The sequence below is a fragment of the Bombus fervidus genome, chromosome 18 (assembly GCF_041682495.2).
Source record: "Bombus fervidus isolate BK054 chromosome 18, iyBomFerv1, whole genome shotgun sequence".
Taxonomy (NCBI): Eukaryota; Metazoa; Arthropoda; class Insecta; order Hymenoptera; family Apidae; genus Bombus; species Bombus fervidus.
In genome coordinates, this window is record NC_091534.1 from 7,617,436 (window position 1) to 7,632,928 (window position 15,493).

The 15,493-nt window shown below is 44.7% G+C and overlaps 1 protein-coding gene and 1 long non-coding RNA gene across 4 annotated transcripts in view; one reads left to right on the forward strand and one right to left on the reverse strand.

The window, feature by feature from the left end:
* Positions 1-15,493, forward strand: part of Tara (SERTA domain-containing protein 2 taranis) — a 53,145-nt gene that overhangs the window by 34,203 nt on the left and 3,449 nt on the right. The window contains exon 1 of one of the 2 annotated variants that reach the window (XM_072020785.1): positions 7,459-7,480. The exons of the other annotated variant lie outside the window; for it this stretch is intronic. The gene's annotated coding sequence lies outside the window, so the exon portion shown is untranslated. Of the gene's footprint in view, positions 1-7,458; positions 7,481-15,493 lie in introns of those variants that run through there. 2 annotated transcript variants of the gene reach the window in all.
* On the reverse strand, positions 11,821-15,450 carry LOC139996520 (uncharacterized). 2 transcript variants are annotated; one of them, XR_011802275.1, is made up of 4 exons: positions 14,945-15,450; positions 14,104-14,350; positions 13,644-14,009; positions 11,821-11,887 (listed from the first exon to the last, which is right to left on the reverse strand). It is a non-coding gene; the product is annotated as an uncharacterized lncRNA (long non-coding RNA). The 2 variants fall into 2 exon arrangements; XR_011802274.1 differs by lacking the exon at positions 11,821-11,887 and having other exon boundaries at positions 12,826-14,009.

Genomic DNA, 15,493 nt, shown 5'->3' on the forward strand with positions numbered 1-15,493 from the left:
CTGCCCTCTCGCCTTTTCTTCTTTTCCATTCGATGCATGTCCGAGCATCGACATCGATAGAAGAAGAAGAAGAAGAAGAAGAAGAAGAAGGAGAAGAGGGGTAGTAGCAATCAGGCTGCAGGATGAGAACGATTACTCCCGGAGAGTCGGTTCCCTTGCGTTTCTCCAGGCTCTGCGTATTTGCCGGTGAATATCGTGTATACCAGCAGCCGGAATATCGCATTCTCGTTTTCTTGTGTAGCCAACGCGGCCACACCTTTCACCAACACCCAACCAGCCGCCTAGCTAGGCTCTCTAGCCTGGTGAACGCGCGCGATGGCTGCTGGTTGTGTGTTGCTCGTTGGCCGGTCGCACGACCAGGTATACACACATTCGATATATATCCCGTACCAAGCTTTTGCGCTTAGACACACTGCTTATATATACTGCGTGTCCCGGCTAACAGTAAACTCTTCCACTTGGCTTCTCCAGAGAGGAGGCGGCCAGAGAGGAGACGCGCGACGAGGACGCGCCGGCGTTGATGAGCCGCAGGCGCGCCTCGCGCTCTCCACCGCCATTTTCTAGGATCTTTTCCTGTTTCGATGCTGCTACGCGGCGTGTCGTTCTTCGCGCTCTCGCCGCTATTATGTAATCGCGATCCTGACTCGCACAGCGGTGAATTCCTCGCTGTTGGCTAGTCGCTTCTCTTCCAACGCCTTTTTGCATACTTGTATCGATCTTTTCTTGTAGAATTCCGCTGCTTTCCTACGAGCAGCCGCGTGCAACGAGTGACAGCCAACTTGATACTTGTATCGATCTTCCTCGTGCGATTTGCCTCGTTTTCTACGACCAGGCATTATTTCCAAAATTTCCAGTCGCCGCTCGACAAGCTTCCCGATCTTGCCAGCTGTTCCTAACGAACAGCCTGCAAAAAGTTAGTACAATCGCGAGATTTCTAACGGATCTATCGCATTTTCTCTTCGTCATTATCAATCGTTTCCTGTTAACAGTAGTGGCAAGGTCGATAAAAGTTGGTGTCCGTTCGCCGAGGGCTGTAGTATACGCGTTGATCGACCTGCTATCGTCAATCATAGGATAGGCAGCCAGGCAGCCAGGCAGACAACCATGGCACGGTCGTCGGTTCGCCCAACGAGGGGAATTTCTCCGTTGTCGCTTCGACGAACTAGACAAAAGGAACCGGGACCGATAGCCGACTGGCGACCCTCTGCCGTATAAAAGGTTTCAACCCTCGTTTGCCTGCCGAGGGTATATACGGGCTGGCCTACCCCAAATCCAACAATACGGACCAAAAATAGCTCCTATGGGACTTTAAGGGACCAAGGAATAAGCTTCAGGGCCCCGACAGACTGCTTCCATAGTTTGTCCGTGAAACTGAACAACTATCGTCAAACGTGTCTCCTCTTCTACTTTCGTCCTTCTACTATTATCAGGCAACGTCTTGGATTTTGGGCTCTGACGAAGCAGGTGGAAATTTTTGTTCCTTGGTTTTTGCGTTTGTCAGATACCACTTTTTGTCCGAGTATATAATCGGACAGCTTTGAGCTAATTACGGGAATAGAAACTTTCAGTTCCGCTTCTTTAATATCGTTATTCATAATTATACACAATTTATACCTCGTGTGTATATATATATACGCAGATGGTTTACGTAATGAATAAAAATTTCGTAATAGATCGATCGGAGAAAATACACTCGGTACTTGTATGTTTGCTTGTTTGCTATTAAAGACGATAGGGAGTGATTTAGACTCGATTAAGTTCGATCAGGTGAACTAATTGCTAATCGTTTGATTTCTAGAACTAACGAAGCGTTTCTTTCTTTCTCTCGTTCGAAGAGGAGTTAGACGACGAATGGTAGTTGCTATATAGACGGACGCGAGTATTCCAGCCGAATAACGGCGGATCACGAAAGAAACGTAGGTCGATTGTTGATGTTAGAGAAATTTCGCTTTCGTCAGATTCCACGAAGGTATAGTCATTGTTTGTATCTCGATGACGCGTCCCGTTACATTCAGTTCTTCGTTACTTTACGACGAATACGTGACTGGTCATGGTGTTTGAGCCCACGTCGTTGTTTGTCGTTTCTGCTGGCTCATTATGTTTGCCGCCACTGTGCAATAATTCCGTACGATATTCGGCACAAACATCGACTTACAAAATTCGTGACATACTGGCGGCACAGAAAACCTCGCTACCGCTTCCTTCCGCAAACCGCTCAGTCTTATCTACACGGTAGCAAGCTCGTAAACTGCGACCTCTCCGAGAGCCAAAGCAATTAGGCCATTCTTCCGAAAGAATCCGTTTCCTTTCTTCCACCGACGTAGTCGATTGTTCGTACGAGGCGATAGAAACGGGCTACTGCAGGAAGCCTCGTACTTGCTTCTCGCAATCCGCATGATTCATCCTCCGTATTATCAACGCGGATCGAATTATCTTCTCAATCCTGCTGCGTTCCTCGGATCATTTTTAGCTCGATCGTTTGTCCGTTTGATTTTCCGCAGGTGGCACGTTCCTCGAGAAATATCATAGATACGCGGCCGTATCGATTCCAACGAGATGGATTCCTCGAGCTGTTGTCTTTAAATTTATTTCGCCGAAAGATCCGAACGAAAACTTCCCCGTAGCTTCCTCGAAATTCGAGGAATTTGCTAACGATAGGACAATAGGATCAGGTGGAAAGTGGACGAAATAACGCAGGGTTAAAGACCTCCGAGGAATTGGCTTAGCAAGATCGCCAAGATCGGTGGTCATCGAGAATAAAACGAAAACACCGCGCTCAAATTATCGATCGTTTACACCGGCATACAGCAACAGGGGTACGGACGTTGTGTATTTTGAGAGTCACTGGCCGCGTAGCGGAACCGAAGGGTACCTCTCAAAGGTACAAACGATGATTTCCCTGATGCGGCCCAATGTCCGACCCTCGTCATTCGACAGCGCTGAGCCCTGGCCAGGGTTCGGCTTTCTACCTGAGTCCAGGTACCGAGAAATCCTCGGATGAACGTGGGACTTACCCTCATCGGTAGACACATTTCATCAGGAATTCTGCCTGGATAAAAAAACGAGGAAATCCTCCTGGAACGAATCGGTTCATAAATTCTAGCGCGATTAACGCGTAAAACAACGGTTTCTCGGCTTTCCGTCAACAACCTCCTTACGCATACTTGGCACAATTATCTGCCTTTGAACGATAAACCGGGCTGACGAATTTGTACATAACCGATGATTTTAACGAACCCTCGTACTTAGTTTTACGATCCCTCGTACTTAGTTCAACGAACCCTCGTACTTAGTTTTACGAGTCTTTTAAGCTACAACTTCGATAGGAATTACTAGGTTGTCAGTTTCGTTTTAGACGCACAACATTCTCTTTGTTCTATAGGATTTATGGAATCACGAGCGATCCATTTTGTTCCGATAGAACAAGATTCCGTATAATTCGAAAGATAAATAAGAAACAATAGATTCCGTAGCACAGAAAATTCCACGTAGAAGAAAAAACGTTGCGCGTCTGTCGTTCCCTTGAAAAAGGAAAGGAGCTTCCTGGACAACCTAATTTCGTACACGACGATTACTACGGGAACGTAGAACGCTATCCGACGAGGAGGAGCTCGCGCCACGTAATCGTAAGAAACGGTTAAGAAACGACCCGGTCAACAGGTTAGGGCATTAAAGATCCTCCGCTCGGCTGGAACTGAAACGAGATGGATTCTTAATGAATCCGAGAATCGCGGCCGGGGTTAAGAAGTGGCCGAAGACGGGGATGGTGTAGAGTCGTGTACTCGATTAATATTAAACGTCGCTGGTCAAGCAACAGGTCCCGATCAAGAGACCTAAGCAAACGGTACGGTAAGTACGTACATTCGCTGGATCCAGATTTCCGTGCGGCGGGACATTACATAACGTCTCTTTATCGAGCTCGTTTAGTCAGCAAAGATATACGACGCAGAACAGATAAGTGATATGACTCAAACTGAATTAAGAAGCCTATCTTATCGTCGGACGGGTATTCGTTGACTTTCGTCACTTGCCTTTTGCATCGATGAATTCCGTTTCCTCTTGGCAGCTTGGCAGGGGCTGTAGTCGCGTGCTCGCGATGGTCGGAACTCGGAACAATAGCGTTGCAACGCGATCATCGATGTATTCTCGCCGCTTGGCGAAGCAAAGTGAATCGATCGAAGGGATCAGGTGCTTCTCGATCGTCGTAAATGGAATTCTCGTCGGTGTACACGGTGTTTCCTCGCGCGAAACATGCACGCTCCCCCACGATACCTGCTCCCAATCCTCGCGATAACACAGTTCCGTGAAATCCTAATAACCCTGATTAACGCGTAATCTTTATTCGGTTGTGTCGGCCAGCATCGCGGCCGACGATGTTCCTCTATGCAACGACGCGAGCAAACGATACCCCGGAAATTACATACTTAGGGTGAAATTCGAGCTAGAGGATCGTTACGTGCTCCGTACAAGGGTATATTTTCATCGCAGAGACCGCCTGGATGGTCGATTTGAATTTTTAGATCGGCAGGACGCCGCTACTACGTTTGCGTGAGGTCTCTTCTCTTAATCGACGATTAATTCCACGGATCGATCGATAAGAAGCGAAACATGTTCCAAAATACCACGTAAATCGTCGTATCGGACACGAGGCATTCTAACAACCTCTGCAACGTTTTCGTCGTCCCTTCTCCGTTTAGAAAAATTTCGTTTCGTTAGACGAAACTCGATATCGACCTTCCGGAAACAAAGATGGGTCGTTCGCGTCCAAAAATCTAACATCTTCCGGTCTTCTAAGTCTCCGAGGAAAGTTGGTACGATACTCGTTGCATAAAACAAGCAAGAGCCAAAGATAAACGTTCGTCGATGACTTATCCGTGGCGGCTTACCCTTTCGAAGGATCGCGGATATTTTGCAATTAGATGTAATCGCGTGGGGAAAAGACCGCAGGAACCGTAAGCGGGAGTTGAACGACAACCCTCGTAAGACGCGTTCCTTTCAGCAAGTTGCCGCGACCCTTCTAACCGTAACACCCATGATTTATATTTACAACAGCCTGTTGCAACTTGTACGCGTGGCCCGTACGCGGAGGATTCGTCACGCGAAAGCTACCTGTTCGCCGCTCGGCTCGAATGCACCTTGCGACCGTCCCACTCGTCGGCGGCTGTGTGCTCGCGAACTCGGCACACGAGAGAGACGCGCGTGTATTATTTAGCGTGGCCGGCGGAGGCACCTGCCACGTCGTAACCATCCTGTTCCCTTCTTCTTTCACTGTCCTACGATGGCCACCTCGTAAACTCGAGCCAACGCGCCCACTCGTCACCGCGAACAGGTTCCCAACCGTACGTCGCGCTTCCTCTTTCGCCGCTCTCGCGGACCTCGCCCGTCTCTCGCTCCGTCTAATTATTATCATCAGGTCGATCGCGCACTTCACACCTGTGTGAATGAGCCCGCGCTCGGAGCAATGCGATTCTTATGCACGTGGTGCTCTCGCTTCGTTTCGACCTCGCGGTCGAGAAACGCGTTCCGTCTGCGTACGCGAATGAGTTACGTAATTTCGTTTCGCGCGTCCCATGCACTCGCCGCTTTTACCCCTTTCACGCCTTCGCGTGTTCCTATCTAAACTCGCTGTCATCCAAACACACGGCCGCTAAACTTGGCGTCATCTAAACATACAGCCAGTGGCAGTTCTAACCCTTTGGGGGCCCGAGGCTAATGATTATTTTGAGCGTGAGAGTTGAGGCCGAAATGTCGAAAGGTCTAGCCAAGTCCATGTTTGTCAGATCAATAGGAAATGTACGTTTACGTCCGTGGGTCCTTTGGCTAGTCCGTCGGAGTACGATGTTCACTTGGCTGAACGTTAACTTTGATTTGTAGCAACGAAGATACGAACGATACGTATTCCTGTCTCGTTTACTAGCTCGCGATCTCTAGTTGCGTAAAAGAAGATCTCTTGCATTTTCTCCGTCTATGAAATTAAATAGGATTAATAGAACACGGTTTCTGTCGTGTTTCGAGGGAAATTTAATAATTTCCAAACTAGACGCCGAAGAGGGAAGAAATAATTGAAGAAACGCCGGACTATATCTCCTTGACTAAATTCATAATTTAAAAATATAATAAATCAGCGAATATTCGAAAAAATGTCAAGCATACCAGTCGGCTTTTCTCATTGGAATATTTACAACGAAAAGTCCAGAGTTAGGAAATTCCGCGTGTAGGAAATCGCCAACGTCGAAGGCGAAAGGAAAACTCGCAACGCCAGACAAGTTTGCTTAATCGTCTTATATTTCAAGGCGCCAGGGTCTCGGGTTTACTCTATTACTACGAACCAGCCGTCGAGTATCCCGAGGGCCATTCATAAAAATTCGTCGCAGCTCAGAACGAAAATGTGCTCGATACTTTTAACGTGCGTGATCCTGCAAACTCGCATAACCGCACTTGCGTGTCGTTCGTTCGAATTCGCCGACAGAACGGGGAACGACGGTGAATGACCGGCGATCGATGGAGCGTCATCGAAGCCGATAAATATTATTAGGAAGAAGCAAAATCATCGACGATTTTTTAATCCTAACCGACGAAGTCAAAGTGCTTGACGAATTGCTGTAATATTTCAACGCTTCTTATCTGGCATTCTCTCGTAACTCGGCCGATTCTCCTACGTTTATAACGCATTAACCCTTAGACACCCTAATTATTTGTTCATCTACTTTTATTTACCGTGGCACAAATTACACGAAACTGTGAACACTGATGATGATCCAAAGAGAAGAGACGAAAATGACTGTTGGTCTCGCCTGGCGATTTCCATCGATGGAAATCGAGATCCGCGCGCGAGAACGCGACGATAATGGATCGAACGATGCGTTGCACTGTGTGCACGTGCAAGCAGGAAGATGCTGCGCGTAAAAAGGCCGGAGGGGTGAAAAAAGTGCATGAGAAAGGGAGAGAGCTGCCACGCACAAGGGTGCTGGCCGTTGTCTGCCATATGGCCCCTCTTTTTTTAACCATCCCTGTACGGCTTTCTTCCCACACGACAAAGGTAGCCACCCGCGTGTGCGTACACGTGTGTGTTTACAGCTGTACGCGCGGCTCCCGTAGTTACTGGCTTCCTCGAAAGTGAACAACCTCTTTTTTCCCTTCCTTTTTTATTTTTTCTTTTGTTTGTGCTATAAAGTTGTAACAAAAGTGAGCAACCAGCGAGAGAGCGTCGCGTCAGGTGAAATCACTCTCTGTACACACGTACACTCGCTCCTCTCTATCGTATCTTCGTCTATCGTCTTCTCGCAGCGATAGACGATTTTGTCCGGATACCTTGCACGGAAGGGATAGGAATAGTTTAACGTTTGTAGTAATTTCAACCGGAGGGTTTCGTTGAAAATTGCAATTTCTGCTTTTAGACACCGGGTTCAACGCTTCGATTTCTATTTTTGCCGGTCGAGGGGATTGTGCGGTTTCCGCGGGGCGACGGAGAGGAGGATAGGTATGCAATGGAATAGTTTTACCGATTTAAATGAAGTTCCGCGAGTTGCAGCTCGGTTTCCAACAGATTTATCGGAACTCGTTTCCCCGTGCAATCGAAATCCAGCGATCCTGTCTGTCTTTCAACCAAGTATATACTACGCCGTCTTTAAATATATTCATAACGGTGGAAAAGCGATATGATTTTTACGAAAGGCTGTCGGAATACAGCGATTAATCCCAACGCGCGTACGCGACGTCGTATCGACGATGCGTTTGTCTAACTGGCTCCTCGAACAGCCAATTTTGGTAGCAAGGCGCTGAAACGTTTCGGATATTCTTTCGCGTCGAAACAGGAAGAGGTCGGTGCTCTTCTTCCTCCAACGAGCCAATAAAACTAGCAACAACCGACTCGAAACGAAATGCCTTTCGAACGTGATGTAAATTCATAGTCAATATCCTTAGCGATAACGAACCACTGTTCTCTTCCATATAATCGTATATCTTGCTTTCTCTTTCGGTAAATACAACAGTAGCTTCCCTACTGCCCCTGATTACCTCAAAGTTAGGCTTCCAAGTTTTGTCCCGTAATAACCGTTACTAAAATGGCTAAGCGTCTACACAGGTCACGTTTGTGTTCCGTTCAAGGAAACAGAAGAAAGGTACAGGGCTCAAAGAAGAGTTATTCACCAGGAGCATCCACCAGGCGCGTCAAACTTTGCACGCCGATTAGAATCTGTTTACGTTGGTCTTTAATTTTTCTCCCGCGATTTCTTCTCCGAGAGAGACGAAGTTCGCAGTTCCTAGCTATCGTGCTATTTCGTCCAATGGAAAACTTCTTCTCGCGCTTTTCTTCAACGTTTCTCTTTTTAAATTCTCTCGCCTCGTTTCTCAGTTTTTCCTTCTCCTCTTCGTCCTCTTCGCGCACGCTCATCCGCCGCTAATTGCGGCTAATCCGCGCACCTTTGATTCTAACGCGTCGTATCTTTGGAAGCGTCTTCCTCGGACCGATAGCCGAGGCTACGTATATTTATCCGACGAGATGAAAATCGGAAAACATAAAAAAGGAAAAAAGGGTGACAATTTGTAGCGTCTAGCCGAAGTCGCTCCGTTCGAATCTCTCCTTCCGTTTAATTAGCAGCCAGATTCCTCGACGAAGGCCAGATGAAGGGTGCTGAAATATCGTTTCTTCGTTCTTCGTCTCTTTATTTCGACGTTGGCAGGGGCGACGTTAAGAAGCCAACTACATTTCCCTTTCTACGCTCTGCTCCCCCGTGCTTCTTCCAATTTTCCATCCCCTGTCCGCCCCCTCCGATTCTCTCTTTTTCTGCCGACGATTCCGAGTGCTCAGGGTGCCGGACCCTTCGTTTAGGGCACCGCAGATGCCGCGCTCCCCACTAGATTACGCGCCGTTGGTTCTCAACCTTCTCCTCCGCGCAGCGTAAACCTAACGGACGATCATTCGCTCCGCGCGGTACAACCTCGCCGATTCTTCCATCTTTCGTTTCCATCGAATCGCGTCCGAGTTATCTCTTCGATCTGAAATTCATCGTATTTCAATGACCAACGCGTCGTTAGCGGACCGAGGAGCTCTACGCGCTCGCAGGAAATTGATAAGTGGGAAAATCACAGCGAACGCGTGTAATACGAAAATACGTAAAACGTGCAAAGTATGGCGTTTCCCGTAATACTCGGTAAAGCAATCTTTCACCAAGGTTCTACCTTTCTAGTCGTTGCTATTGAGATTCGAAAGTACCAGAACGAACAGCGTTTTCGCATAATTCGCGAAAATGTATAAAATACTCGGAATAGTCTGGGAATACTTAGCGGAATAGATCGTCGCTTAGGTTCTGTTTGTTTAATTCTGTTTGGAACTTCCGCGATCTAGTCGTCCAAGTATGAAATAGGACATTTTTGCAATCCTTAAATTCGCAGGTACCAGGTTATTTTAACGATATTCCTGAGGCCTTTCCGCCGAGAATATCAAGCGTGGTGATATTTGAATAAGTTTGAACGATGCCACAGTGCGAGCCTTTTTCTCAATTCTTCAATGAACGCTCTGTAACTGGATACTTCGGATACTTTGGCTATTCTAGCCGTTCATCTTTGCAAATTTAAGTCCCACCAAGTATAATTCTACATACGTACAATTTTACAAATATAATTTTATTTCTTTTTGGTATATCAAGGAGTTAGGAAACGAAGAAACTAAACACAGATGGCAGACAATTCCTAGAACGATCTTGCCTCGATAACAGTCGCGTGCCTCGGAAATACGTCGCACTACGCGAGCAGTACCGCGTTACCCTATTCTTATCCATCGTCTACTTTCCAAAGAGGAAATTCTCCTCCTTACCGAGGACACTCTACCCGATATTCTTTCACTTCTCCAGATACGCGGAGACGTTCGAAGAACCCTCCATACGAATAAACTCGTGGAATACGGTATAAGGATTAAGTATTTTAAATCGAACGAGGGAAGACGAAGGTGGGCCGATGGAGATGATAAAACCCTTTTTTTTTTATCTTTACCCTGGTAGGTAAAGTTGCCCAAGTCGTGGAATACAGGCCGCACAAAGTTAGTTCGTAACGAGCGAACGATACGTTGAATCGAACGAAGGAGAACGAAGATAGGGGCCGATGAGAATGATAAAACGCTTCGATCGTTTCAATTTCGAATTGGTAGATACGACATCGTAATTAAGAGGGAGGGAAGATATCGTGAATAGCCTATGGTGTTTTTCTGTTATACGACGCGGTATTAGCAAGGGGTAGTGAGAACCGCTTGCAAGCAGGGAAAGCGGCGACCCTCCCTTTTCGGAGACCTTCCTTTATTCATCCCCTAATGTAGGACCAGCGCGCGCGTACGTTCTCCTCTCGCTGTCACGACCACGGTATATAGGCTAGTGTATTTATCGTGAAAGTTGTACATGCAGCGTATATACGTTTATATTGTACAAAGGATACGCGGGGTACAAGACTCGCAGGACTCGCGTCCGTGTACGTGTGCACGTCGGCGCGCGCGATAAATGCATCGCGTGTTTGTGCGTACGGCGTACAAACACCCGTAGGCGCGCACGACCACTCGTATTTTCGCGGTTGCAAATGTTGCACCGCGCGTCGTGAAACTGGGTCAACAATCGCGGGACTATTCTTCGGGGGCGACGTTTTTCTGCCGATCTTTCCTGCCTCCTTTTTCTTTCTTTTTTTTTTTTTTTTGGAAAAATTTGAGACGCAGATGAAGCGCTCGAAGCTACTAACATCCCTTTGAGTCTGTCGCAAAGCATTTTTTAATCAGAAGATATATTCATATGCAGATACCTGTACGTCTTATGCTTTTTTTAAATTACTAGTTTTCTATAAACTTCACGTATATTTCAACAGAGAACTGCATATACGGGATTTTTCTGTGCAAGTTTCGTAAAATCGTGCATTGTACTTTACCACGCTTATTCCCGTTATATGAACGTACTCTATCATTGAATGTACACAGTATAGTGCTACTTGAGGTACAACGCTCAATGGTAATTGTAGGAAAATTTGCATTTAGAGGGTGATGGACAGATGAGCGAGTAGATCGTCATCTATCGGTGCAGACATGCATCAAAGGTAGTTCTCACCCTTTGTCCCCCTTTGTGCGACCCTCTCCATTATCAATGAATCGGGCACGTGGCCCCAAGCATAAAATGTACGTACGTAGGATCATGTTCGCGAAGGATAACGCTTATTCATCGTACTTTTCGGCCATCTACAATAAACGTCGTGTAGATTGTAGATCGTCGCTGCTGCTTTTAGTATTTCTTTCTCTCATTTAAAGGTCGTAAACTGACCCCCTGCCGTGGCCTGTTTCGCTCTAGTCTAGTCGCGATATACGCTGGCTTTCGGTTTTTCGTTGGCCGGCACGCGAACGACTATACAATTTCAGTCTTCTGTTCTCTGCTATCGATTTTCCATCGTCTTATTTAAACGCGTCATCGTTTTCGAACTGCAGCTTCGACTCGATTATCCTTTGACGAATCGTAACGATAGCGCAAATAGCGTAAAAATATATTCGTCGCGTTTCATAACATATTTTTTCCAGCTTTCACAACGCTCTCGCTTCTGTATAATTGTCCCTTTTTACACTCTCTTTGTATCTATCGGTAATACGATGTGACAATTTTTCAATGGTATTTCTTTGCAATTATGATAATTGTAAAAATGTATCGCGGCAATAATTAGCAATTTAAAGTCAAAGTAACGATACGTCGTTTTTGTTCCCTGTGATCATTTAGTTTTATATTTCTGTTGCATTAATTAATATATGTATATGACGCAGCGATCAGCTCGTCTTTTTCTTATAATTATTGTTACTTAAAGGTAAAAAGCGAAGATTTACAACGTTTGTTTCTTCAGTCCGAATTTAAATTCTTCCATGGTTGATTATTTCCTGAAAACATCCGACTACTTTAAGATAGTTTCAATATACTATTCTATTCAAGGTACATAGACGAGAGCATATAAAAATAAAACTAGCATGCAGCATACACGTAGCGAAACATAAAAGTCAAATCTGGATGCAACGCGTAAAACGTACTAGAAATTTCAATCCGTTTCAAAGCTATCAGATTTCTTAAATTCTTTTTACACGTCGATAATACGTAAAAAGTAAAATCTCACGCTTTAACGTCTCTAAATTCTATCTGGAAGAGCAAATTAAAAAAGAAGAAAATTTTGCAATTTGAGAAACGGCAGGCCTGACAATCTCACGTTTTTCAAAGTTCACGACGATGAGCGCGATTTACGAGTCCTTGAAACCTAAGTCTAACTGGCTTGCTTGCTCCCCGACAATCTTATCCGTTCGACGAGATAGCGTACCGCTAATCTGCCGCGGACTTTACACCGTTAAAGCTAGCTAGCGTTCAGACAGCTTCCAGGATCGTACGCGCGAAACTCGAAGCCGAATTCGAAGAAACGTCGCCGCTCGGCTAAGATCTTGCGCCATATCGCGAAACGAAATTCGACGATTGCATAATTCATGGCTGAAACGGGGAACATTCTCGATTTCGAAAAATTTTCTCCTACAGTCAGATTCGACGAACGACTCGGCCGAGACGAACAAAGTCATTCCGAGCAGACTTTACTCTCACGGGGAAGGTATATTACGATTTTTCCCTTTCTTTTTTTTTATCGCTGAAATACCATTAGATAATTTTATATTGTTCAAGCTACGAATAATTTGTTCATAAATGTACAGTAGTACCGTAAATGTGGTTGAGGTTCAGATCGTTAGAATATAATATCTAATATAATTCGAATTATTTTAATAATTCTCTCGACTGCAGCACCGATCGTGGAAAATTATCCAGAATATCATACCTATAAATAATACAGCAGCGCACGTCATTGATAAATGGACGGATAAAGAGTAGACAATATCTGGCGATAATATTATTCGTCGAAGAAACGTGAAAGCTACTCGTCGATTCTATACGACAAACGAAAATCTTTTTTATCCAAGGGTACGCTCGCTGGTTTCTCATTTATTTAAATATTCCCGACGGAATTGCGTTCGATAATCATAACACGGCAAGCTATATCGTACGCGTTGTTATTTCTTGGCCCGATACCGTGGTGCGCGACGTCGTTGTCGAGCTGTTTTTCGTAGTTGGCGATCTCGCCGGCAGGCGTCGCGTCGCTCGAGTCCCCTTTCGAAAATAACACACGGCCGGTTGACGTCATGTTGTCATGACTGCCGACCGCCGGCACCAACGTCGCCTCGATGTGTCGTTCTTCTGATGGCCGAGCAGCGCAGAAATTTCGCAGCAACGCGACTCGATTACATTTATCCACTATGCAATTTCGAATACGAGGCGAAGCAAAATTACGACGCTTCTGCGATGCATCGCGTGACGATCATTTTTTAAACCGATACTCCTTCGACAAAACATAAAGATAATATACTGCGAACTTATTTTACGCTTCGACTTTGCTCGTATCATTATCTCTTTCCTTTTTTCTTCCTCCTTCCACGTTTGAACTTTTAATGTATTCAATCGTATTTCGTTCTTTCCGCGCGCTCCTTCGAAACGATTACCGAGTCTATTGCATTTCTTGTTGGTACGATCGAGTTATTGACCTAACCTCCAAAGAAGCAGAGCAATCGACTATTTTCCGCCGCTAAATATGCAAAGCTAATATCGTACCGAAAATTCTGGAGCATTTCAATTCAAAAATGCATTCGGGTATTCGATCTTACAGTATCATCGTTCCAATGTATTTGTATATGTCTAGCACGCACACATATAACTTAGGAATGTACGACGCCACACACTGACTGGTTTTATCTACGGGGCTCCGAGTGGCTTGAGCGGGGGCTTCGTGTGTGTTCGTTCTTTGGCTGACTAGATAGCTTTGACTCGTGTAGCAAACATTACCTCATCGTCAGGCATAGCCGGATCCACAACAAACCTCCTCTACTTTTGATTCTTCTCTGGTTCTGTGCTTGCTCGCTGGTCGTAGGAAATCAAATGGAGTAGTAGAACTCATTCAAAGTAAACGTATTTGTCAATCTGTTATTCAAATTACAGACACGTGTCAATTACCGTATATACGTATGTCGAAAGAAATTTCTTTATTTCCCCTATTGAAAGGAATTATTTTTACCTTTGTTTACGTTATCCATTATTCATATTTTCATTTTTCCAATATTTTTTACATGCCAAGTGGAATTTCGCTTGATTTTACAAAGAGTGACGCAAAAGTGACTGACTTTATTAATCTTCTCATGCGTATGCTTTAGCCAGTCTAGATAGGCTTCACGCGGTGAACATTATCTTATTGCGAGCACAGTCGTCATGAATCTTTTCTAGTTCTGGTACTTCTCTCACGTTTATTCCATTGACCTACATTCCTGACGATAAAACAGGAATTGGAGCAAATTTGTTTATAGATGCTCTGTCATCAAACTTTCTGTGTAATTTGTCGATATAATGACACGTATTTAACGATAATTAGTCGAAGGGATACTGTTATAAAATTCGATAAATTATTTCCTTTATCTACTCGAGTTAAACGTAATTTAACAAATTTCATAATTTATTTGTCGTGTTTCTTGATAAGTCGTTTAATAATAAAAATATTATAACAGGTTATGATATTAGAAAATATACGCTATTTTGAACGTACTTTTATCTGATTAACCTCGAAATAACTTCACTCCGCGAGTTAATTACGGAGTTCGCTGGTAGATGGCATTCGTGTGAAAAAATTCAACGTTATTTAATAAAAGTAAAAAAGCTGTTTCGAATACGAATAAAAGACGGGGAAATGTGTTCGTAATTCTATAAAATTTTAGTAGAAAAATATTTTCATTCCAAACACGTTCGGTATATTTTACAATCCAAAGCAATTTTCATTGACGCGATCGAATTATTTGAAATAGTTGCATCGTAAAAATTTCGAAGGACAGATATAAAACGAATGAAAGTAACTTCTCGGCACTTACCCTCGGAAATCAGTGGCACGATTCTCTAACTCAGATGAGGCTCAAAAGATTCTTCAGTTGCGAAAGTGAGCCGCGCGGACCGCAACCCTTAAATATTTCGTGAGAGGAAAAGAGAGTGGGATGAGGATGCTTCTTGACTTTGATTTATGGGCAGTTAAGAGCCGTGCATTTCTACCACACACAGTTAATCCGTTACGCGGTAACTCCCCGCAGCAACCACCCGGTGGCCGTCTTGATTCAACAAGTGCCTGGACCATGTTTCGCAAACATTGTTTGTAAGGACGTTGGTCGAATTCTTGAGCGCGTTCACTGAAATCTTCATCTCAAACGTTTCAATTAATCCGGTCTAATGTGTAACTTAAGAAGATAAAAAATCTACCGGCGACCTGAATAACACGGCTGATAAAGTAGATTTCGCAAATAAAACATTCGGATTGGAAATTCGCCATCTTTCTTTTTTTTCGCGCTCTTTTATCAATGAAATGAATTACTGCGTTTAAAAAAAAAAAAAAAAAAATAAAAAAAGAAAAGTGATAGCAGCACAAGTAT